The following is a 26,912-nucleotide window of genomic DNA, read 5'->3' as shown; positions in this document are numbered from 1 at the left end:
TAAGATAAGGCTCTTCTGAATGACTGAAGGTAATGTTATATTGATGTTATAATAATTACCTACACACACAGACACAGAGTAAGCAGAAGCTGAGGACAGGCTGAGAGAGTTGGGGTTGTTCAGCCTGGAGAAGAGAAGGTTCCGGGGAGACCTCAGAGCCCCTTCCAGTCCCTAAAGGGCTCCAAGAGAGATGGGGAGGGACTCTTGATCAGGGAGGGGAGCCATAGGATGAGGGGGAACGGTTTTAAACTGAAAGAGGGGAGATTTAGATGGGATCTCAGGAAGAAATTCTTTGTTGTGAGGGTGGTGAGACCCTGGAACAGGCTGCCCAGAGAAGCTGTGGCTGCCCCATCCCTGGAGGTGTTCAAGGCCAGGCTGGATGGGGCTTTGAGCAACCTGGTCTGGTGGGAGGTGTCCCTGCCCGTGGCAGGGGGGTTGGAACTGGATGCTCTTTAAGGTCCCTTCCAACTCTAACCATTCTATGATTCTATGATCCTCTTCAGAGTGGCAGCTGTATGTTCTTTTAAAACATTGCAAGACAAGAACAGGAAAGAATCCTTTTTATAATTAAAAATGTTATAAACCTTGCTGTGTCCTAAAAGCTTCCAAATTTTATTTAGAATGAAAGAAACACCTCCATACATCTAACAACTATGGTTTTTCACAGGACACAAAGGAGTTTCATTGGTCTTCCCTGGTCTCCTCAGCTACATTACAGCTAAAAACACGAGGGAGCTCAAGGCAGAACTGTTCTGATTCCTGTTCCCCTCGCTGTCGGATGTATCTCAGTATTTACATGGAGGCTGTTAGGACTGCTGTTGCTTTTAAAACTCCATTCAGAAAGATGAATCGAGGTCCCGGTCATCGCTATAGCTCTTCTGGTTTGCCAGTGACAACAAAACAAGTTAGCCAGTTTTTCCTGAAGAAGGGAAAACCTCTGGTAGCACAGGATTCAAGAGTCCTTTTAAGGACTATTAACTTCCTTGCATAAAGTCAAAAGATGGTCACTACAAATGTATGATATACTACTTAAGGTCTTGAGTAAGTATTCTCCACTATTTATCTGACAGTTGAAGAGGAAAGCTGGGAAAGGGAAGGGCAAAGTTCCATATTATGTTTAGGACAGAGTGGTGTTTGTTGAGCTCTGCCTGAAGGTTTCTTACAGGCCTTTGCAAAATGCAGTGCTACTCTTCCCATGAAGAAAAGCCTTTCTCCAAGAATCTATTGCAAGAAAAAAAGGTCCACTGTCGATTCCCGTATGCAGCCAGTGCTGCGGCTTCAGTAACCAAGCAGAGCTTCCCTGGAGAAACTCTTCAGGGAGAGCTCCCTTTCCCTGGAAATGCTCTTCACCAGCTCTTCCATTCTACGATTCTATGATTCCCAGCAAGCAGAGTCCATAGGGAATATTCAGTAGGGATTTGCTGCTCAAGCACCTGGTACCAGCAGAGACAGAGAAGTGATGACAGGCCCCTTCTGGATGAAAAGTTAGGGCTCTCCTCAGAGGCCAAAGCAGCCTAAAACATATCCGAACCAACCCGAGGAGGAGAAGAGGAACTCTCTTGTCCTTTTGTACTCGGGCTTTTATGCCACACTAAGTGCACGAGCGGAGTCAAAGGCAGGATGGGTGAATTAACTCAGGAAAAAAAAAAAAAAAAAAAAAAAAAAAAAAGCTGTCCAAAAAAGCTGAGCAATCAGTCCTCAAAAAATTAATGATAAAAGACTTTGAATAAAGCCAATTTGTAATGGAATGTAAGGAGGGAAGTCCCTAAAGAGAGAAGCTGTCTACCAGCTCGGCAGCAGGTTTTGCTGCCCCATGCAGTTTACCGTGGCAAGGAGCCAACTTGGCCGGGCTCGCTCTTCTCCAAGGAGCCTGGCCCGGCGCCAGCCACGCTCGCAGGTCTCGCTCCTGCTGCCAAGCTCGAGGGGCAACCCAAGATCCCGGCTCGTGAATCTACAGGCCCGGTTATGACCGAGAAGTTTTGTGTTTTAAAATATATCTTAAGCAAGTCAAGTTCCCTCTATTTAGACGGCGACTGAAGGGGCGAAATAGAGCACTTCGCCCAGCTCGAGAAAATGAGCCACAGATTGTTAATTATATGGCTATTTGCACTTTGACTGGAAGAGGAAGTAAGCTGGTTATAACTACTTTGGGCTTTACTCCTGCAACTGCATTGAAACCGCATTTATGACAGCTGAAACTATGCAATTTTATATAAATGTGGGCACTTCCTGTTTTTGAAGCAAGTCCTGGGCTGCTGGCCCTCACCTCATGGGGAACCAGAACCTACTCTATGTGCTCAGCTTTGGAGCCTGGCCTGAAGATCTTCCTTTACTAGCTGTTTTTAAATGTCTAGATAAAACACATATAATTGGACTACTGCTCTCAAACAGCTCTATTTCTAGGACCTAGGCGTTAGGGAATACGTGTCCAGTTTGGGGCCCCTCGCCACAAAAAAGACATTGAGGGGCTGGAGCGTGTCCAGAGAAGGGCAACGGAGCTGGTGAGGGGTCTGGAGAACAAGTCTTGTGAGGAGCGGCTGAGGGAGCTGGGGGTGTTCAGCCTGGAGAAAAGGAGGCTGAGGGGAGACCTTCTCGCTCTCTACAACTCCCTGAAAGGAGGGTGTAGCCAGGGGGGGTCGGTCTCTTCTCCCAAGGAACAGGCAATGGGACAGGAGGAAACGGCCTCAAGTTGCACCAGGGGAGGTTCAGATCGGATATTAGAAACAATTTTTACAGGGAAAGGGTTCTTAAGCCTTGGAATGGGCTGCCCAGGGAAGTGGTGGAGTCACCATCCCTGGAAGTATTTAAAAGCCGGGCAGACATAGTGCTTAGAGACATGGTTTAGTCATGTTTTTTGTCAGTGTTAGGTTGATGGTTGGACTCGATGATCTGAAAGGTCCCTTCCAACCAGGACAATTCTATGATTCTATGTTCTCCACGTGTGAGTGTGAAAGCCCCAGCTGTCACCTGGGGGGTGCTCTGTCCCTGGTGAGGTGGTGACAGGCGCTCTCGGTTGGGAGCAGGGGGGGCAAGCTGCCCTCCAAATTACACACACGCCGGCAGATCTCTCTGTTTTCCACTCAATACACAGTATTTCAAGTATTTTGTAATAGCTGCTTCATTATTTTAATCATTATCAATTCTTCACTGCGGCAAGTGTATGTTCAATTTTATAGACACTAAGTATGGGGAGTAACACAGTCCTCCTGGCATAAATCAAAGAAAATCATTATTTAACTGGACGATAATTTTTAAAACACCATTTAAAAACTCTAATAAGCAGCAGGATGTTTCCTGTGCCTTTTCTCTTACTTTGCTTATTTATGTTAATTGGATCTCACAAACCAAACTCCTGCAATGAGTACGATTACATAAATCAGTGCTCTGCTTTTCCACTGACAGTCGTTTTCCGAAGAGATTACAGCAGGAAGGCATCTATAGACTGATCGTATTGTTCAACTGAAAAGCAAATGCACATCCAGTAATTCCTGATGATCAAATGTGGTAACTCGGATTTACAACGAAACCCCACCCACATTTAATTTTACAAGGTATCCCTCCTGATCTGTTTCCTGACACCGTGCTTGAGAGTCAAGTGCCCCCTACAAATCCAAGATATTTAGAGTGAAGATCACCAAAATCCTCAACACAGAGAAGCGTCAGCCTTTGTTTTGCTTTCCAAGACCACAACCTCTTATTTTTGACCACTAGATCCAACCCTGTAACTATGAAAACTTGCCAGCCTTGCACTGCGAACAGAGAAGCAAACAATTACGGACCTCTGAAATCTCGAACTGGAAGAAGATTAACTAAAGATTCGATTTAAAAGTCCTTTATGCAAAAATCTCCAACTAAAAGAAACACTGAAGCTAAAATTTCAAATTCAATTACAGCTGATTTATTCATTTCTCCTCGCTTAACTTGCAGAGTAAACAGGGTGTATGGTGTAACTCATGCACTTCTTTAAAAGCACTTCCCTCCGTTGCCGTCTTCCTGCCTCAACTCAAGGCACGGTTTCGAAGTGGCAGATGAGCTAATTTGCAACTAGAAGAGGCTTGGTCCTGCCGTCCCCTCTTCCAGGTCATCTTCAGCACAGGTATTTGTCCAACTCTGGAGTTAGTGAGTTCAAAGAGCTGAAGAGCAAGCCAAGTGACCCAACCAGGGCAGGCGGGTTGGAACTTGATGATCTTTAAGGTCCCTTCCAACTCTAACCATTCTATGATTCTAAAACTGTGGCTAGCTGACAGCTGGTTTGGCTCCCTGAGCCACCTTACCCTGGAGTCGCGGTGACAGGGACACCGGCAGGAGGGAGATGGGGTAAGCCTCGGCAGGGAGGGTGCAAGCCACGCTTCTGGAAGCCATAAAACTAAGGTTAGCAGCAACAATGCTGCATTTTAAGGGTTGGACTAGATCATATGAAAGGTCCCTTCCAACCTAGGCAATTCTATGATTATTTATGACATCACAGAATGGTTTGGGTTGAGACCTTCAAGATCATCAAGTTCCAACCCCCCTGCCATGGGCAGGGACACCTCCCACCAGACCAGGTTGCTCAAAGCCCCATCCAGCCTGGCCTTGAACCCCTCCAGGGATGGGGCAGCCACAGCTTCTCTGGGCAACCTGTTCCAGGGTCTCACCACCCTCACAGCAAAGAATTTCTTCCTCAGATCTCATCTCAATCTCCCCTCTTTCTGTTTAAAACCCTTCCCCCTCGCCCTATGGCTCCCCTCCCTGATCAAGAGTCCCTCCCCATCTCTCCTGGAGCCCCTTTAGGGACTGGAAGGGGCTCTAAGGTCTCCCTGGAGCCTTCTCTTCTCCAGGCTGAACCCTCCCCAACTCTCTCAGCCTGTCCTCACAGCAGAGGGGCTCCAGCCCTCTGAGCATTGTCATGGCCTCCTCTGGCCCTGTTCCAACATGTCCTTCCTGTGCTGAGGATTCCAGAGCTGGAGACAGTGCTCCAGGTGGCATTTGTGACATCTCTGCAAAAACTGGCCCTATGTTCAGCCCCTGTCCTCCAAACAAGGGAGGACACAAAAAAATCCAATTCATGGGGTGCAGTCTAAAGCTGCCCAATTACCTCACTGAGCTACAGACTCCAAATCTCAACTCTTCTTTGACTTTTTTTTTTTTTTGACTGAAGCCTACTGTTTCCACATAGAAGCACTCAAGTCCAGATCTTTGCAAACTTAGCCCCAAAAGGAATGTGAGAGTTTCTAATAAGGGGGAGGGGAAGAATTAATGAAGGCAACCCGGATTAGCTAAACGATACATCATAGTGGAACGATTCTGCTGTTAAAAGATCATGCAGATGTTACGACGGAGGCAAAGAAAGCCTTTCTTTAGCTACAGCACAGCTGCTGTGTACAACTTCAAAAAGACTTGGCACAGGACTTCAGCCACAAAACTTCCCCTTCATTTCATGCACGTCATCTGAAACTTCAGCGAGCTGTTCCAAGGACAAAACTGACACTAGGGTTGTTTGGAACATCTTATCAACAGCGGGGAAGCTCCTTGCACTGCCAACGCTCACGTGGACCTTCACAAAACTCGACTGCAACATCTCCATTCCTCCTCAGCCCAGCAATCCCTCAAAAGCAATGACATCCCACACTGCTGTCCCTCCTATTTATGTTTGCATTATCCTCTACTTTAAAGAAGACAACGGAATTACCACATAAAAAATACATATTAAAGCTTCAAAAATAGCCATGATAAAAAGTGAAGGAAATTATCTGTTAAAGTAACATTAGAAAGTATTATCAACTTCCGTTCACATCCTTCGTTACCTACACACTGAGCGGCTCTGAGCAGTCACCCTGACCACAAAGCTGAAAATCACATCGACTGTACGTGCTTAGGGCTGGTCTTGTATTTTCCACGTAGTAAGTGCGCTACAAAGAAAACATATATTCACTGTCTATAATAAAAGTTCAGCCTCTCCCTTTAAATGTGTATTCAGCCTCTCCCTTTAAACCAGTATTACAACTGGTTCCATGTAGCACACAAGATGGTCTTGCACTGACTTTGTATGTTTAACAGTAAAGCACAGAGAACTTGATCTGCACTAACATTACGCTTACTTTCAGTGATTACATTGATAGGAGATACCAGAGAAACCTAAACTACTTTAACATACGTGTACGTGTAGGAGATTAAATCAGAGCATTCCTAATGCACGGGAACAGAATCTTAGAAACTGGTTTTAATTTCTCCCTTTTTCTTCTTTTATTAATTCATATGACATCAGCTCGTTGACTCCTATGACATTCTTTGCTTGTACCATGTGAAGTCATAAACTGATTTGTCACCTATTCTTCCCACAACTGTGAAGTTACTAAGAATAATTAATCCAAATGAGAAAACAGCAACTAAAATTCTGTCATCATTCAAACTTTGTAAGTAAAACAGAGTAGAAAAACCTGCAGAAACAAGGAAATACAAACAGAAATGTACCAAAAGAGCTTTTTTTAAAAAATTGCTCTATTATTTCATTACTGAGAACTTGATAAAAAGCTGGAAACCCATGACTTGAAAGAATATTAGTAATGTTGATTAAAAACAGTGAAGAAAACTCACTGAAGCAAAGGTAAGGCTTGAAATACTAGAAATATTAACCACAGTATTGCTGTATTCATGAAAACATAACACTTCAAAATGACCTACTTTAATAATAGTAAAAAATGAAAGAATATGGGCACTAACCCCCCGCCTCTACCGCTTTTATAAAACACCATCTACTTCTCAGAATTAGTAACAGACTCATGAAACCGAACCAATTTGTTCAACAGATGTTTCAGTTAACCCAAAGGAATTTTACTTTTCTATTGTAGAAATAGAGCACGCCGAATAAAATTCCGCTATTATTAGCAGCTTTCAAACTATATTAGCTCAAAATTAGCCTTCATTTCCATTTTTTCTTTCTTTCACCTCACAGAAAACATTTTTCCACGCACTGGATTAGACGTGCCACTGAAATAGAGTCGGCACATTGATAAAACAAGTCGCCCTCCTCCTCGCCCTGCTTTATGGGATAGGCAGGAACGGCAGAGTTTTTATTTTTCTTGGCGTTGCTCTCTCCCCATTAGCCGATAATCTTCTCTCCTGCGCAGCTCTGGGCCCACAGCCCCCCTTCCCGTCCCAGTCCCAGTGCTTTTCCTCCAGCGGGCTCTGCCAATTGTGCCACCCTTTCGTAACGGGCGCTGTGTTGCATCACTCTAATTGCAACATCATTTTCGATGCTCTAGGTAAAGCAAATAATTTCATTTTTAACTTCTGCTCATAAAATACAGATTGTTGTTGTTCCTCCTCCCCCCACCCCTCCTTTTTTTATTTATATGTTTAAAGATTTAAAGAACAATTTGCACTGCACAGCAGTAGTCAAAAATACCTTGGGTTTTCTTAGAAAGCAGCACTTAAAAATGTTGCTGGGTGCCTAAAGTAATACTGCAGCCTTTCACGGAGCCATATGTAGTAGATCCCCCTCCGAGCAGACTGGAAGGGGAACGTGCATTCTTACTCTGTGTATTTAATATAATATTTAGCCATTAGCAAAGCTTCACAGCTTTTACTGTCTCTCTCTCCTGCAATGGAGAGTAACAGCTTATCTGGCAAACACGCTCACTACGTTTCCAGGCACCGAAGACACGCTCTTGGTTAATTCATAAAATCCCATCTCATGGTAGATATTTTGCATTCAGGTTAGCTAAGTTAAAACAATATTTAGCTTAACCAATGCCTTGGCCCAAAAAAATGCTCTGTTATCTACTGATTACAACTGCATTGTAGCTAGCGACGGACGTCCCACTGGGAAAATACAAATCCCGAGCCTGAAGAAATGCAGATGAAATTCTGACCTCCAGCCGTTCTGATAGTGGGCATTACAAACACTGTCTACTTTGTACCTGATACAATAACCAGGCACAGGAGGCGTGTGCCTGAGATGAATGATGAATTTATGTGTCCTTTTGGTTTTATGTCCATATATTATCCGAGTTGACCCCACTAAAAATGCTGTGCTTCTTGCCCCCCAACTCATATCACGTGATACAAACTTCTACGCTAAAACCCGCCTGCAGAGGCAAGCCCTGACAGGAGGAAATGTCAGAAATTAAGTTTTAGAGAGACTTAAATTTTGCCTTTTGTTTTCTTTTGGAGCACGGTACACACCGCAGTTATGTCACACCACTTCCACAGCACCTCTGCCTCGTTCAGCGTGCAGAATTGCCACTAATCAAACAGTAATCTGTTTTACTCCTGGTATTTGGCCTATGGTCCAATACCTTATTTACCGCACGGTACTCCAATTTTTTTTCTGGACGACGGAACAAGTAATTTCTTTGTGAATTCAATGGCGCAGCTGAGTGCTTCATCAACATAATGGTTAGTCCTACTGTTACTCTTTTACTCCTAACTTAGAATAACTGCGTTATTCCTAACTTCCTAACTAAAGCTTTAAGGTCAAAATGATTCTCCAGTTCTGAAGACAACTTTGTCTCCAGCTTGGCATAACTCAGACCTCATTTTTTCACAGCACTTCGCGTTACGTTGTACTTTATATAGCACTTTCAAACCTCAGCCCCCACTGCCTCGCTCGCACTTACCAGCGCTCAGCACTTTTCCAGATCAGATCCAAAGATCTCAAGTCAGCAAGACACAGACAGTTAACAAAGACACGAGAAAAGCCAGGATCGGAACAACTTACCGAGCATCACCTAGGAAGTCTGCGGCACAGCCAGGAAGAAAATCCCGTTCCCCAGCTGCGCAGAGCATCAGAACGGCCTCTGCCTCCCTCGCACGTCCCGATTTCTGCTGGAAGTGAGGCAGGGGCACTACAGAGAACAGCCTTCTCCACCACAGCAACCAGATTCATTCCCGGAGCAGGTCCATCCTGTGCACGGAATGAAGCAGGGGTCCTGTGGAAAAAAAAAACACCCGCATGTCAGCGCACAGTTAAACACCATTAAATTGTAAGGCCTCCTCACGAGAGGTCAAATGAAAAGAGTTTTGCAAAGACAAGCTCAGTTTGGACATTTCTTGACTTGGACACTGCCACACTGCAAAAAATATTTGCATTTGTCAATTCTAGCAAAAAAGAAATTGAGAAAACAGACCTTGTATGAGGGGGGTCACATTGACACCTACGAAAAACAGCAGTGGGGTCGAAGCCGGTTGGAATCGCAAACCAGTTCTCTGCATGAGGATTAACCGTAGGCAATGGTTAAAAACATATCCTCAAAGAGCTTCTATTAAAATCAAAGGATGCTTATTTATATTCGAAGATCTTTATAGAAAAGGACCTTCTAGAACAAACTCCTCTGCCCGTTTTCCTCAAGCCATATCCTCTGGCCCATGCTGATTCAAGCCCTAGTGCTTCTTCTTTCCTACCTCCAGGTCCCTTGGCCAAGTCTCTCCTCACCCTTATTCCCCAAGGCTTTCCATCTCCCCTGGCTCGGTCACTTCCAGGCTTGGCTGGCAGTGCCACGCTATCCTCTTGACGCCCCCTCCTTTGTTCCCCAACACACCATCGTATTAACTCTCCCTCTCATCTTGGGTCTATCTCCCCTGGTCACAGTCTATGGCATTTTGGGGCCAGGACCACACCAGACCCATGAGTGTCCACTTCTGGCTCTCAGGTGCTGGGGGTACAAGGCATTGTTTTCATCCCCCACCTCAGTCTCACCCTCCCCATCCAGGCCGTAGAGTTCTCAAGACGGCATGCGAGAACTCTGATTTCTTTAAAAGGTTACAGTTTGGTTAGATTTGAGATTTTCACAGTGCTGACGAAGGCAAAGCCGTGACTCATAAGCCGCTTTTCTTCCCCAGAGTCTATCACCAGCACTTCCCGCGCTGCCATCTAACTCCTAGGCTCTGCTTTGAAGGGAGGGACATGGAGTATTTCCAAAAAAAGTTTTTTTTTTTAAAAGAAATGATTTTTTTCACGCGTTCTTACAGATAGCTAAATAATTTTGGCAGAAATAATAAAAAAAAAATGCTGGAAGCAACTGCCTAACCCCAAAGCCTAATGTTTTACAAAGTTATAAAACACTCCAACCAGCATCCTACACAGGTTGGGCGGAGAGAGAATGGCTGGAGAGCAGCCCTGAGGAGAAGGACTTGGGGGTGTTGGTGGATGAGAAGCTCAACATGAGCTGGCAATGCACGCTGGCAGCCCAGAAAGACAACCACATCCTGGGCTGCATCAAAAGCAGCGTGGCCAGCAGGGCGAGGGGGGGATTCTGCCCCTCTGCTCCGCTCTGGGGAGACCCCACCTGGAGCACTGCATCCAGCTCTGCATCCACCAACGTAAGAAGAACATGGACGTGTTGGAGCAGGTCCAGAGGAGGACCAGGAAGATGATCAGAGGGTTGGAGCACCTCTGCTGTGAGGACAGGCTGAGAGAGTTGGGGTTGTTCAGCCTGGAGAAGGCTCCGGGGAGACCTTAGAGCCCCTTCCAGTCCCTAAAGGGGCTCCAGCAGAGATGGGGAGGGACTCTTGATCAGGGAGGGGAGCCATAGGACGAGGGGGAATGGTTTTAAACAGAAAGAGGGGAGATTTAGGTTAGATGTTAGGAAGAAATTCTTTGCTGTGAGGGTGGTGAGACCCTGGCCCAGGTTGCCCAGAGAAGCTGTGGCTGCCCCATCCCTGGAGGGGTTCAAGGCCAGGCTGGATGGGGCTTGGAGCAACCTGGTCTGGTGGGAGGTGTCCCTGCCCAGGGCAGGGGGGTTGGAACTGGATGATCTTTAAGGTCCCTTCCAACCCAAACCATTCTATGATTCTATACTGGGAAGGCACCAGGCAGCCTTCCTTACTGCAACCCCTGGCGCTCCCCTTTTTGCCCCTAAGAGCCAAAGTCCTTCAGCTCCCTGAAACCAGAACTGTGCAAATATTAACACCTGAGACCAGCAGTCAAACTGTAGGGCAGGGGCTGTGGGTGGACAATGCCTTTATCTTCACCCCCAGTTTTGTCGCACGCTTACAAGCGCCGTTCCAACAGCATGGGCAGACACCAGCCCGCAGTCCAGCCAGGGCTTCTTCAGATACCACCATTTTCATCCCAGAGGTACCAACGCTTGCCTGAAAAGCTATGGCTGCTTACAAAATACTTCTAGGCCACCAAAACCTGAAGGAAAATGGGTTAGCTTCATTCCCGATGAAGGTCACACACAGCTAACGGAGATAATTTAAGCAAACCCATTTTACTTCACATTTGCACTCAATTAGAAGCAGCCGTGTATCGGTTACAAAGAGGAAGGATAACTTTGTACCGTATTATTGCTCGTGATCATCTGCCCCTGCCTGGAGGGGAAATAACCTTCTTGCATGAAACTCCGGGAAACTTTTTCTTTCCTTTTCTCTATTTAGCAACTCTTTATCTCAGCATGAAAAACAAACGCAGCACACTGTCAAGTAATATACAGAAAGAGGAAAACCTCTCATAACAGACAACACATTCTTTTAGAGCAAAATCCAATTTACAGATTTTTTTACTGAGCTCTTAATAGCAACGAAGACAACCATTTCTCAATGGCTCTTGCAAACACTTCTGTACAAACATGGTCCAGAAGAGCGGACCAAGAAAAGAGAAAAGCAGTGTCACACGCTCTTGGATGGATGCAAATTATAGCACGGATTAAATGCATAAAAAATAAATTTATTTTTCAATAAGAAATAATTATTTCCAAGGAATGACTAACGATTCCCGTGAGATCGTATTTAATCTGGAGACATGTGAGGTATCTCATTATCAAAAAGCACTTATTAGCTACGGCAAAAAAAAGTATGTGACCCACATGCATACTCCTAGAACATCCATGTTTATTCTTATGAAAATAAACTGAGAAGCTTCAACTTCACAACCTCAACTTCACAACCTCAGTGTGTAAAACATGATGAAACACTAAAAGCACATTTCCATTTTCAAAAATGACAAATAATTTTATTATATCTTGAATTCGGTTGAAGTAATGAAACTGGCTATCAAGCATCTATAAAGCTAGATTACTTTTTTTTTTTAAGGCCAGAATGATTTATCTGATCAGTAGTCACAGTTAAGATGAAAAATATAATTAAGTTGAATGAAACTTCAGTACTTCAATGTACAATCACGGAAACTACACAAAACTTCCTTAAAAAAGGAGAGCAGAATTTCATGCACTATTTCATTTGGCAGAGAAGAACATATTTGCTGTCAGCAAAAGACTTTTTTCAATGAAGAAAAAAGGAAAAGAAAGTATTTCCATTCATACAGCATCGCCCAGCTGATGAGAAGTATCGGGCACTGGTAGCTGTCTCTCAACCGTAAGCAATTTCATAGATTTAGTTCCTACAGGTGACTATATAGTGTTCCTAAAAAACTCATCTGAAATCCAGCAGACCTCCAAAACCACTATCTATTTGTTTACCATAAACTAATTATTTTATCACTGGAATCAGTATTTATGGGCTAAAACACTACATCAAGTAGGAAAGCTTTAATGTAAAACAAATCATAAAACACTGATAATGGAAATGCTTGAAAAGGCTCTAGGACTGCATGGATTTATAGAAGATTTGTGAATATATAAACACTCGGTTATACACATCAAGAAAAAGGTGAGGCTCACTGCAGTGAACCAATCATCCAAAAAGACTAATCTTTCTTAGGACAAGTGTATTCTTAAAAGGAGTTAAACCAGCTGGGCCAAAGTGTATTGAACGCCTTACCCAACAGCAAAGATTCACCCAAGACCATTAATTCATTGTAAGGTAAGATTCCTCTCTGGAATTCCCCTTGCCCCTGGAAGTAGTTTCCAGCAGTTTTGAAGAACAAGTTACTCCCTGAAAACCTTCAGCAGCTTTTTGTTACTAATACAATTATCACAAAAGCAAACAGCATTATTTGCTACGATTCATAGATTCATAGATTCATAGATTGGTCCAGGCCGGAAGGGACCTCCAAAGGTCATCTAGTCCGACCTCCCCGCAGTCAGCAGGGACACCCCCAACTAGACCAGGTTGCCCAGGGCCTTGTCGAGCTTCACCTTGAATATCTCAAGGGAAGGGGCCTCAACCACCTCCCTGGGCAACCTGTTCCAGTGTTCCACCACCCTCATGGTAAAGAACTTTTTCCTAATATCCAATCTAAATCTCCCCTTCTCCAGCTTAAAACCATTGCCCCTCGTCCTGTCACTGCAGGCCTTTGTAAACAGACCCTCCCCAGCCTTCCTGTAGCCCCCTGCAGGTACTGGAAGGCCGCTATGAGGTCTCCCCGGAGCCTCCTTTTCTCCAAGTTAAACAACCCCAGCTCCCTCAGTCTGTCCTCGTAGCAGAGGTGCTCCAGCCCCCTGATCATTTTGGTGGCCCTCCTCTGGACCCGCTCCATCAGGTCCATGTCCTTTCTATATTGAGGGCTCCAGACCTGCACACAGTGCTCCAGGTGAGGTCTCACCAGCGCAGAGCAAAGTGGCAGAATCCCCTCTCTGGATCTGCTACGATCAATGTATTGGCATCATTTGATGAGGAATTCTCCTCTACATGGTAAAACTAATTCTGTTATTAAGTTTTTTTGAGGGAAATTTTTCTTTAATGATCATAAGGAACATAATTACCTATAATACCAGAACTTTAGATAATCAAAAATCCCCAAATCATGCTTCCCTTTTTAACTCCAAGAAATATCTCAGAGAATTGTACTATCCTACATAACTGCTGCCACACCAGCATCAACACAAAAAGTACTTCATGCATTCATCAGCGTCTATAGTGTAATTTACTCTTTTATTTCAGTCTGTTCAAATAACATGACACAATGACTCAGGATCCAACATTATGGTTCTTATGCAAATAAACAGACTTCCACATGAAGGTTACTGCTCCACAATACACTGCACACAGCTGCTCACAGCTTGTCCTCACGCTGAAAAGCAGATTAAAATGGAATAGCAACCTTATACCTGCATTCCAGTGATTTTATCGACTCAGGGCATATTATATATAAAAAATAATTAAAATAAAATAAATCTTGTGTTATGAATACTGTCAACAGCACCTAAAACTTCCCACTGATGTGGCACTGCATGAGTCAAAGAATCAATGGACCAAGGCCAATGGGATGATGTTCAACAAGGCCAAGTGCTGGGTCCTGCCCTTGGGTCACACCAACCCCATGCAGCGCTCCAGGCTTGGGGCAGAGGGGCTGGAGCTGCCTGGCAGAAAAGGACCTGGGGGTGTTGGTCAACTGTCAGCTGAACATGAGCCAGCAGTGTGCCCAGGTGGCCAAGAAGGCCAACAGTATCCTGGCCTGTATCAAGAACAGCGTGGTGAGTACGACTCAGGAGGTGACCGTCCCCTGCACTGGGCACTGGTGAGGCCCCACCTCGAGTGCCATGTCCAGTTTTGGGCCCCTCATGACAAGGAGGACATTGAGGGGCTGGAGCGTGTCCAGAGAAGGGCAACGGAGCTGGTGAGGGGTCTGGAGAACAAGTCTCGTGAGGAACGGCTGAGGGAGCTGGGGGTGTTCAGCCCGGAGAAAAGGAGGCTGAGGGGAGACCTTCTCGCTCTCTACAACTCCCTGAAAGGAGGGGGTAGCCAGGGGGGGTCGGTCTCTTCTCCCAAGTCACAGGTGATGGGACCAAGAGGAAATGGCCTCAAGTTGCACCTGGGGAGGTTCAGATTGGATATTAGGAACAATTTTTACATGGAAGGGGTTCTTAAACCTTGGGATGAGCTGCCCAGGGAAGTGGTTGAGGCATCATCCCTGGAGGTATTTAAGAGATGGGTTGACATAGTGCTTAGAGATATGGTTTAGTGATGGTTTTTTATCAGAGTTAGGTTGATGCTTGGACTCCATGATCTTAAAGATCCCTTCCAACCTAGACAATTCTATGATTCCATGATCATAGCGTTCTGGACATCACCTCCAGTCCCCCATTGACTTTCTTAGGACCCACTCCATGGCAATTTTCAGCACTTCCAGCACTGGTTTAACTGACTGGAGGTTTTAGTTGGTCATTTCATAAGCACTTACTTTAGACTAGTATTTAAGCTCCCCTCACTTCACATACTCTACAAAGAGGATTTATTTATCTTAGTCTAGGAATGACAGTGCCAAAAATAGTATGACAGAATCACAGAACTGCCTGGGTTGGAAGGAACCTTTCAGATCATCAAGTCCAACCACCAACCTAACTCTGATAAAAACCATCACTAAACCATATCTCTAAGCATTATAGCTACAGAGCAAACAGGAAAGGTTATATAGTAGTCTATTATGTATATGGTATCAACTAAAATAAACCTACTTATAGTCTGTTATGTTTTCAAAACAATGCACTTGACTCTCAGAGAGTTACAAAAGCAAGACTGGGTAAGAGCACAGGTATAAGGGTATCTTGCGTAGAAAGCCAAGAGCAGGTGCTTAGATTAAATGCAAATACACCTGTAGTATCCTCTGGCCACTGAACTGGCTCTTAGATCCTGTGTCAGAGTGAAGATCTGAGATTTGAGCAACCTGGTCTAGTGGGAGGTGTCCCTGCCCATGGCAGGGGGGTTGGAACTCAATGAGCTTTAAGGTCCTTTCCAACTCTAACCATTCTACGATTCCATGATTCTATGAAGATGGCTTCTGGCACACATTTGGCAGTACTGGACCAAAGCAAACCCTTTAAAATCACCCCTCTCTTATTATCATGGCTTGGAAGAGGAATACGCCATGACCATTTATATTTGTGCGCAAAATCTTCTTTTTTGCTACAAAGCTTTATGACTATTTTTAAATTATGCTTTAGTTTTCACCCAGATAACTTTCAGAAATTCAAAACCACATGATAAAATTCCTACACTTGCCAAACACAGAAGGAAGTTCTCTATTAGAGAATAAAAAAAAAGGAGAATTAAGAAATCTTTTGATTGCTCCTAAACAAACAAAAATACATGTCACGCACAGGTTCCTTAATGAAACAATGATCATTAAACTCTATTATACTGTTTGTGCCTAATTGGTGAGATTCTTTGAATAAAATGTCCTTTTTTACACCATCTTGCTATTCCAGTAGTGTGCTTGGCTCCAGAAATTGTAGGTTTTGAGCCTGAAACCCACGATGAGAAGGAGCAGAAAGTATTTTCTAACAGATCCTCAGTGAGGAAATGTGGTTTTGGGTGCCTCAAAGCCTGACAGCTCTGATCGAATACGCTGATTTCTCCTCTACCCCCTGGGCTACATTTGTAAAATTTAATAATCTCTTTTTCGACATCTCTTATTTGAACCCACAAATCCTTCCTCTCATGGAACTACCTCAAACACCATCACATTACTCTGGACAGAAATGTTCAAAGTGTGGTGTTACACCAGGGTGCTGAGCCAACCTAACAGCTAACTGCTACTTAAAAGTTCTTGCGCTCCTGTCCCTTGCCTTGCATTCATCCTCTCCTTTAGTAAAATCATTCAACTCACTAATCCAGCATAAAACCGTTCACTTGTTTTTTGTCAATTACCAAACTGAATCACTTCATCGAGGGCTGAGAGAAGTTTTATAGCCAGCAAGATGGGGGAACAACATAACTTGGCCTAGACTGTGGAGAAGATGATGGGGAAAAGGAAAAGGACTTTCATTTCCAGAAGTCATCAGTTTTTTGCCCCTACCAGATTAGCTCAATTTATCCTGCCATACCAAACCTTCTCAATCACCTAGAATCACAGGGGAGATTTAGATTAGACCTTAGGAAGAAATTATTTTCTGTGAGGGTGGTGAGGCACTGGAACAGTTGCCCGGAGAAGCTGTGGCTGCCCCATCCCTGGAGGGGTTCAAGGCCAGGCTGGATGGGGCTTGGAGCAACCTGGTCTGGTGGGAGGTGTCCCTGCCCATAGCAGGGGGTTGGAACTGGATGATCTTTAAGGTCCCTTCCAACCCAAACCACCCTATTATTCAATGATTCTATCACTGTATATTAATGCCATGAATTTCTGAGTCAAAAAGAACATACAGCATTTAAATACAAGTTTAAAATGAGATAATTCTACTCAATTTACTAAAAAAATCAGGTAGCACATACTATGCGTATGTATTTATACAGATATACACACATGTATATATAAAACTATAAAACATATATAAACTATCTCATTTCTAATGCTGGCTAGAAAAACCTGCCCCAAAAATGCTACTAAATCCTTCTAAAAATCAAAGCAGCTCCAATTTTATGACTAAATTTGATGACTCATTTTCTTCTTTGGTTCCAGGATCCTTCTGCAGACACCCCCAAAAATGAGGAAACTGCTTTTGTTCCTGCTGAACACAAATGGAATAAGTTGCATCTCTCACAAGAGAGAAACTATTTTAATTTTTTCAAATAGTGCTGAAGTGAAAGTCAAAGCAAATGGAAAAGCTGCCGCATCTATAGCTCAGTGCAACTGAAGCCCACAGGCTTCACCAAGTTAAAGCGATGCTCTTGTGCAAGGTGGGGTGCAAAGAAATTCTGACTACAGGTATGTTAAAAGGGGTAAGGAGAGCTTCATGCTTTGATACAACTCTTGGTCACGCTCATTGCACCTCTTCGAGTGCCCCAAACACCCCCATGGCCACCTTTCCATCCCCCTCTATTCCACGGACTATTGACCCACCTCATGAGCACCCCTCCCTTCAGCCGCTCTTTGGGAACCTAAGGACCTTTCATACGTTTGCTACCTGACTGGTTTCTAACCAGGCAGGCCAGTTGTACTGCTGTCTTAATGACTGCAAATGAGACGACCGAATTTTCCAGTTTTCCGAGTAGCCGCTCCACCAGGGGATGTGTGGAAACTCCTGGCTGTGGCCCTGCAGACTCCTAGCTCTTGCACCACATCTGCCCCGTACCCTTGGCGTGGCTGGTACCACTGTACATGCACAGGGCACCTGAGCACGTAAACCGATCATCTTTAGATGCATTTTTTTAAATAACCAGCCAGCTGGCATGCCTAACCCTTTATTTTTCTCCTCTCACATGTCAGCAGGACGGTTAGTCTCCTGTTCCCATCAACAGCCTGCAAAAGGTTTTCTAAATCATCCTTTGGTAACACCAGGGCTTCCCACCTCACATTTCTTCTACCTCCTCTTTCACCCCACTTCTCAAGCACCCCCTAAAGCCTCATTTGGAGCACCTCTGCTGTGAGGACAGGATGAGAGAGTTGGGGATGTTCAGCCCGGAGAAGAGAAGGCTCCAGGGAGACCTTAAAGCCCCTTCCAGTCCCTAAAGGAGAGATGGGGAGGGACTCTGGATCAGCGAGGGGAGCCATAGGACGAGGGGGAATGGTTTTAAACTGAAAGAGGGGAGATTTAGATGAGATCTCAGGAAGAAATTCTTTGCTGTGAGGGTGGTGAGACCCTGGCCCAGGTTGCCCAGAGAAGCTGTGGCTGCCCCATCCCTGGAGGGGTTCAAGGCCAGGCTGGATGGGGCTTTGAGCAACCTGGTCAACCTGAGCAACCTGTCCCTGCCCAGGGCAGGGGGTTGGAACTGGATGATCTTGAAGGTCCCTTCCAACCCAAACCATTCTATGATTCTATGATTCCCATCTATCTTCCTTCTTTTCAGGAGGTAGGTCTTCCAGAGTGTCAACTTTTTGGCCTGCAGGAGGAGGACGGGCAGAGAGGGAGCTGGGGATATTATGCTGGAAGGTGTTAACGGCCACCATCAAATGGTTCTTTGATCTGCAGACAATTACAGAGCTGGGCCTGCTAACCAGATGCAAGGGGCTCCCTCTTTCCCCCGGTTTCTTCCTTCTGCATCCCAGACGGCCAGAAATGCCATCAACTTGAGTGCAAGGCCCTATAAACCAATTATAGGTTTATTTTTAATTTAAAAAGAAGAAAAGGACTATTTTGCTTTCATAGGAGGAGATGTCAGAAAGAGTTTGCAAACCAACAGTTTAACTCTGAAAGAGACTCTTGTAGCAACTCCTCTCTGCTTAAGAGTCTGAAAATAAGCAATTTGCTGAAGTTTAACAATACAAACTTCTCAAAAGTTCTTATCACAGTCACACAGCAAAAAGACAATTTTTTTTTTATATAGAAAATACTAGACAAAAAGCATATGAGATTGTTTTAGTGCTTTCTACTAATTAGTACTGCTTTTATTATACAGGGCAAGAAAATGACATCTTTTTTTTCCTAAACTGGCAGTGAACAGGCAATTCAGTAAGCCGCGTTTTTGTTCTCTGTGACAGGGCAGTGGAAAAATCTCTTTCATTTATTAGGTCTACAGAGACCAAAACTGGCCGGGTGTCAAACCTGCTTTGTAAAAGCCCAGCTCCATTCAGCCATGTGGAGATTCCATAATTCTTTACAACCTGTTATCAGTATCAAGTTCACAAAAGACAAACCTTTGGTGTGTTCCAACGAGTGTTACTGCAACCCTTTATAAAAGGGAGTAAAATCCTGAAGTGACAGCGCAACACAGAAAGGAAAAAAAAAAAAACAACCTACCAGCAGTGCCAAATTAAATTCTTATTAAAATCTAAGATCTCATTTATTGTATTTTTTTTTTTTTGCTAGATGAGCTTTGCATAAAGATATAAAACAAGATCTCCAAGGATGGTGGATAAGCTGGATAACTATTTAAATTTTAGTAACCGGGATTGCTCCAAGCCCCATGGCATGCACCTACGCTACTTAAAGTGCCAGTTTCTTCACCTCACTCGTAATTGTGGGGTGGCCAGAAGGTGTCATCGTGGGGACAGACTGGGCAAGGCCTCGAGCTGAAAGGGTGCTGATGCCAAGCTGAGACCGAGAAATGAACTTTTCTTGAGAAGGACGGGGCTTTCAGGAAGGGAACAAACTACTAGGAGGAGGGGTTGCCTTGCTTTTTAACTACAACAAGGATAGATTCCTAGATGGCTTTAACGAACTCCTTAAAATGTGTTGCCTTGTTAAGAAGGTATTTCCCACATCAAATCAGATGCACGCTATATTACATCCAGGGGAAAAGAGACAACTTTCAATTTTCTGTAAACATACCCAACATCACATTTTCTATAGCAGAAATTTATGAACAGCAGCACCTGCAACACTTTTTAACCTCAGACTTTAAAACTTAAAGAATTAATTATTTTATTCCACTGAAATATTCTTGCTCTCTTAAGAGTGCTCTGTCTCTGTCTACACTGACAGCATTTGCTTGAATTGCCCCATTATTTTAGCAATGGATTCTATTGCATTCTTTAAGATAAAAAGAGCTGCAAACTAACTCACAAATTATAAAGTGCTGTAAAATAATTATTACTGTTAAAACAAGTAATTCTTGTGAAACGTTGGGTACGCTTCACAGAAGCGACGAGTCCAGTGTCCTCATTTGGTGCAAGGTCTGCAACGCTGCAAAGCTGCGTCTGATGCAAACATGAACATGAGGAGTCTCAACGCCACCCTTCCGTGCGAGGGACATAGATTTATCAATGCAGATAAACGCACCAACACGCACGTGATTTATCTTCTAAGTTTAATAAAATCTGCAGGGTCTTTAGGTCTCCTGAAAGGCCGTGTGATTTTTATCACCAGCGCATAAACAGCCCTCTTTAATACTCCTCCCTCTCCTCACTCTGCAGATCGCAGAGACTCTGATTTCAGTTTTATTCTCACAAGGGCACGGGGAAATGTTCCCCAGCACCATTTCTCCTATGGAGGAGGAGCGAATCCGTACTCCTCACACACAGATTCACCACAACTCAAACTTCAGCCATAATATGCTGATAGCTTAAGGGTAAGGAGTAAAAATGTTAGAAGTAAACAAACCCAGCATTCATGAATGTAACACAGAAACTGTTTAGCACCGGTTCAGGAATACAGTGTACAAATGTGGCTCATCTACTTTTTAGAAATTCTCCTAATCTTTGTCTCTGGCTTGAAGCAGAACAGCTTTTTGTTGCCTCTAAAAATAGGGAGGGAGGGGGACGGGAAGGGGAGAGAAAAAGAGGATAAGCTGGAGTGAGAACTGATGCACCACACTGGCATTAATTTATAAAAAAAAGACCAGTTTTTAGACTATTGCTTTCCTAACAAAGTCAGGCACATTCTCAATTATCAAATAAAAAAAAAAGGTCATCCGTACTTTTTATTTTGTACATGCACATGCAAAGGAAAAAAAGGAAAAGTTTTGTTTCATCTGTTACCAAAACCATCATTCTGCAGTCAACACTTTTAATGAAATACAGGCCAAAGGATTAGTCAGAGCAGATTCATGGAAAAACAAAGGAAATCTGTATGCAAATACAAGCCCATCACAGTAACTAAACCCAAGAACGACTCCTGCTCGAGTACTTCCAAATTCTGTCCTACAAGGCTCCCCGCAAAGGCATCCACTCACCCCAGCTCCACAGCAACTGGCAGCAGCTTTAGTAGCCACTGCCTTGAAGACGACAAATGGTATTAATATCATCATTAAAATACTAACTTAAGTATTCTAAATAACAAAAATATAGTCCATACGTCTTAATAAGTCTCAAGAAGATTTTTTTCGGTTTTTTTAGAAAAGGAGCAGAGAGGGACCTGGCAGGGAAGGCTACAGGGGATGGTATAGGAGAGACTATAGGGGAGGCTACAGGCAAGGCTGCTGCAGAGCCATTGCCCAGCTGGGAATACAAGTTATTTGGAAGCTGTGGTGTTAAACACAAGCAAAGGAAGTCGATCGATGGTGCTTGTCGCAAGAAAACTTGGCTGATGAGATGAGCCAGGGGCTGGCAGATGGATGGGCATGAGGACGGAGTGGCACCAAGGTGGGATTGCTGGCCTTACAGAGGCAGAAGCGGCAACCAAAGCCTTCCCATGGCTTAAGATTTGCCCAATCTCAGATGGGGCTTTGCGTGAGTAAATATGACTCCAGGAGTTTTTCTCAGAGGGTTATTTTTAAATACCTGACCATACAAGCGTCCTTGGAATAGGAAAAAAGGGGAGGCAAAACTAAACAGTCATTACATATACGTTTAAATATAACATTAAAAAACCCACAAGATATTTAAACTGACTAGAAACGTTCACTTTCATTTTAATTTTAAAGTTGGCGATGGACCTGGACCAAAAAAAGGTTATATTCTGACCGAGATGCAGCCGTGTGGAGTTTCTAAAACCAGTCTTTAAAACAGTTCAGAAGGGGGAAGGGGTGGGGGGAGGGGGGGGAAATTTGCTCAAAATCTCTCACTTAGAAAAGTAGCAATTTGGGTTTGAGTCCTTACTCAAGAGATGTGCTGAAGTGAGTTGGAGCTGGAAGAGAAAGCTCGAGTAGCAGAGGCAACAGTAATAAGTTCAGGAGGGGAGTATGCGGCCACCCAGATTTCAGTCAACAGCAGCAACATCAACAAATAAAGTCAGGAGCTTTGACCCTGAGTTTTCTCAATACTATTTTCCCTGCAAGAAGCATCTGTGCTAACGCCAAAAAGGCACTTGTAAGTCTTTATCTACTTTTCTACATTCAAAATATAGACATAAACACGTCTAGGTCTACGCAAATCATCTCAAAAGATGCAGTGGGATGCTCAGAGAACACACGGTCACAAGCATCAAGCACTATCGAGAGAAAAGGCTGAGACCCAGAAAGAAAACGCATCTAAAGGCACATTTTGGGAACTCTGAACCTGTTTGGCTGCTGGGAGTTTATCAACTGTATTTTTCCAGCAGTACCCGTTAACATGTTTAGAATAAAATTCCATAACTACCTGAAATTACAAAGCAAGCAACTGCTTGAAAAGAAGCTTTCAGTGTAGAACCATATTTTTGTTTATAGAGAAAAGTATCTGTACATCAATTAATCTCCAATTAACTGTCCCCTTCTGTTTACTTGGGATTTTTTTTGGCTGTCACTATCAATAATGCAGGCAAAAATTTCCGTAGCTCTGCCCTAGTGCTGGTTAATTATCCATTCGCTGAAGTTCTTCTGAGCAAAGTTATTTGATTTGTCAAGCAAAATTGTCCTTTTAATCGAGTGTTGTGACAACAGAACAGTAACATTTTACAACTGAACAGTAAAAATGTAAATATTGAAATTACATTATATGATCTCAATATATGACAGTGTTAGCCACGGAAAGAACGGCACTTCTCCCAGTGTGCACATCGCCTTTCACCATTACTCCAGTTGCTCACTCCCTCATCTTCTCGTGGCTTTCTAACTTTGTACTTTTATATCATTAGAAGAAACTGATTTTTTTGCTATCAAGAAAAATACACTCGCCCCACATCTCAGAGTGGAAAACACAGAGATACAACACAATAATCCCCTAAAAAAAACCCCAGCCCAAACCAACTCCCCCTTCCCCCAAACCCACCAACAGAAGGAAAACACCAGAAAGACCCAACCCCAAGTGATACTGGTTAATACTTACAGTTTTACTCATTTTAAGGTTTGGATATTCAATATGTTTTAATTTACTACGTGCACATCTGAATTTCTGAAACTGCAGAGCTACACTTCAAATGGCAGAGCACAAACAATACTCTGCACTGTCTGTCGCAGATTGTTTTCCTTTCTGCTACACACCATATATTTTGAGATGATCTGATAACTTTGATTTGATATATCTGATCACTCACTTCTGGTTGTGCACAAGTGCTGTAGCTAATGAAGTTTTTGGTTGTTTGCTGGAGGGGGAAGGAAGAGGTGCAGCGACTTCTAAGCAAACTCTGTGATGCTGTACGAATCTTTACTACGGTGGCCATTCTTAAATGTTCACTTCCGTTCCAAAGCAGCAATTTTCTTTCTGAGCTTATAGGATTCCTCTCAAAGTACACAACTTTAAAAAACAAAAAACAAAAAACAACCCACAAAAAAATTCGAAACAGAGTATGAGCTTTCACTCCACATACATTATGTGTGCCTTAATCATCCACAGAGATCATAGAATTGTCTAGGTTGAAAGGGACCTTTCAGATCATCGAGTCCAACCATCAACGTAACCCGATAAAAAACCACCACTAAACCATGTCTCTAAGCACTAGGTCAACCTGTCTTTTAAATACCTCCAGAGATGGTGACTCCACCACTTCCCTGGGCAGCCCATTCCAAGGCTTAAGAACCCCTTCCGTGTAAAAGTTGTTCTTAATATCCAATCTGAACCTCCCCTGGTGCAACTTGAGGCCGTTTCCTCTTGTCCCATCGCCTGTTCCTCGGGAGAAGAGACCGACCACCCCTGGCTACAGCCTCCTTTCAGGGAGTTGGAGAGAGCGAGAAGGTCTCCCCTCAGCCTCCTTTTCTCTCCCCCTCTATTATATATATTTCTGAGTATCAGCAAGTTCTGCACTTACTTGTATTTGCAATACCCCAACAGGTCTTAGTTGAGTCCTAGAGCCCTTCATCTCAGGACATGCATATTGTGTTCCCTCACCCCAAATTGCTGACAAAAGGCTGAAGGCAATGAACTGAGACTGACAGGGCAATGAAATGAAACACTTAATATTTACAAGAGAAGATTTGGCGTCCCAACCATAAATTACCTTTTCTTCAGAGTTGTTTTATGCCTTGGTATTTATAACCAGTTACCAGAGAATAGGTAATTTGGCCTGAGTGCAACTGAGTATCTGCAGGAGACCAAAGCCATTAAAACCATCTGCAGATGGCGGTGGAGGTAAGTGATCACAGGGCTACATCTTTCTGCTGTTACCTTTGTACCTTGAAGAGACACTGCTTCCTTTCCATCCATATAAAACTTTCCAGCGTTCAACAGAGTTAAGTTATCACTTAGGACATCAGGAAAAAGCATGAAAAATCCTCACAAAATACCTTAGCACCATCAAAAACAGGTTTCACATGACAATAAGGGTTATCCTTACACACTCCATTTCCATGTTAATGTACCCAAAAAAAAACCCCAAACCCATAGAGCACAGGAGTCAAAAAATCAAGCTCTGTAAGGTCTCCCAGGGAGACCTTAGAGCCCCTTCCAGTCCCTAAAGGGGCTCCAGCAGAGATGGGGAGGGACTCTTGGTCAGGGAGGGGAGCCATAGGACGAGGGGGAATGGTTTTAAACTGAAAGAGGGGAGATTTAGATGAGATCTCAGGAAGAAATTCTTTGCTGTGAGGGTGGTGAGACCCTGGCCCAGGTTGCCCAGAGAAGCTGTGGCTGCCCCATCCCTGGAGGGGTTCAAGGCCAGGCTGGATGGGGCTTGGAGCAACCTGGTCTGGTGGGAGGTGTCCCTGCCCATGGCAGGGGGTTGGAACTGGGTGATCTTTAAGGTCCCTTCCAACCCAAACCATTCTATGATTCTATGATCTAACTTAGCTCGCCTGAGCAAATCAGTCTCCTCACATGGATGAATTATAACGCATTTAACCACACATGCACCCTTTTTCCAGCTGGGCTGCCCTTGGTGCTTCACCACAATGTTCACTATATTCAACGTTTCGTCTCACTTTCACTGCCCATTGCATGACAGCACGCAACATTCATTGCGGTGTTCAGAACTGTTCAGATTATTTTCCTGAGAGAACTTTCCATGAAGTTCATCAGCAAGTTGACCCGCTTCACTTACAGCACCATTTGCATTTAGAATTAGCATCACGCCTGCTTCCAGCACGAGCAACAGGCAGTATAGAAATGGAGGTGGTTATTATGGAAACTCAGGCCCTTATTTTCCAGAGTACTTAGGAAAGGTATTTATTTAAATATTCAAAGCACATCATCTCCTGACTCAAAGTACAGCTTCTCCTTGAGAAGACGGAGCGCTCAGCATTTTTGCAGATCAGCTCCACGCTGAGCACATGTGAGCAAGACGCATAATTAGTGCCAACCTCCTAAAAATCCGAGTGACACGCGAGCATCACACAGGAGGCGGGTGGCAGAGCCCGAGGCAGAATTCAGCTACTTAGTGCCGCCTTGGTCAAGAGATTGTTTTTTGACTGTGATCCTTGCTCTGTTCCATTCTCAACGTCCATTTTCTCATACCAGTAAGACAGCAATTCAACAGCACCCCTGGGAAGAATGGATCATAGAATCATGAAATGGTTTGGGTTGAAAGGGACCTTAAAGATCATTGAGTTCCAACCCCCCTGCTTTCTAAGTTTCTGTATTTTACATATAAATATATAAACCTATATAAATAGGTTTCTATATTTTTATATATATATATGTCTACAGCAAACATTTTATTTAAATATTAATAAATCATACACTGGGGAGGTGGGATGGGGAAGACAATGTTTCGTAATTTAAGGAAATGAAGTGTGAAAGAAGAAAGCACCCATTGTTGAAAAACTGGCATTCGATTAAAAACTTCTCAACTGAACGCGAAATACATTAAAAATATACTGCAAAGGCAACTCTGGTTCTTTGGCATCCGATTTGTTGCTGAACTGTTCATTTATGGGCTACTCGCACAAGTTTGAATACAAACGTAATGCATAAATTAGGCCCAATTCAAGATGTCTGTGAACTAAAAATAATAAACCAATTCAAGTCTCATATGAAGAGCCAGATGTCTCTCACGCTGGGGAACTGGGGATTTCATCTGAGGGCAGTTTTCCACCTTCCCTTTTGGGTTGCCTTAGGAGGAGCCCCACGCTATCAGTGTGTGCAGTGAAACACCTGATCACATCCCAGAGCAGCAAACCAGAAGATCCACTTCGATCCGACAATCTTACTACAGGCAGTAAAACAAACTTAATTTTTTAATTAATCTTCGAAGCAGTGCTCTTCACGGAAAGACATCTGATCTTGATTAAAAATTGCTGTGAAATCCACTCCCGTATATGGCAATGTAACCTTTTGCTGTTGTTACCCTTCCTATAAAAACTTGCACCTTTAGTTTTTGTTTAAATTTATCCAGCCTTTCTGCCCCTGGATCTGCTTATAGATTTGTCTGCTTAACTTATGGGCCTGCTGTCACAGACCTGGTGGTTGTGCGGGAAAACAGAGGCAGGCGAAAGACATCCCTTCCACCTTTAGCCTTGTCTGTTTGAAGGGAAGTACACCCAGGTTCTCAGCT

General features: G+C 43.8%; 1 protein-coding gene across 1 annotated transcript in view; it reads right to left on the bottom strand.

Annotated features, from left to right (window-relative positions):
* The window catches only part of NCOA2 (nuclear receptor coactivator 2), a 220,711-nt gene that overhangs the window by 136,368 nt on the left and 57,431 nt on the right, over positions 1-26,912 (bottom strand). Inside the window, exon 3 of the mRNA XM_074146655.1 lies at positions 8,702-8,912. The gene's annotated coding sequence lies outside the window, so the exon portion shown is untranslated. The remainder of the gene's footprint in view (positions 1-8,701; positions 8,913-26,912) is intronic.

Source organism: Numenius arquata, chromosome 4 (genome assembly GCF_964106895.1).
Source record: "Numenius arquata chromosome 4, bNumArq3.hap1.1, whole genome shotgun sequence".
Classification (NCBI taxonomy): domain Eukaryota; kingdom Metazoa; phylum Chordata; class Aves; order Charadriiformes; family Scolopacidae; genus Numenius; species Numenius arquata.
This window is presented reverse-complemented; position numbering and strand designations above follow the sequence as displayed.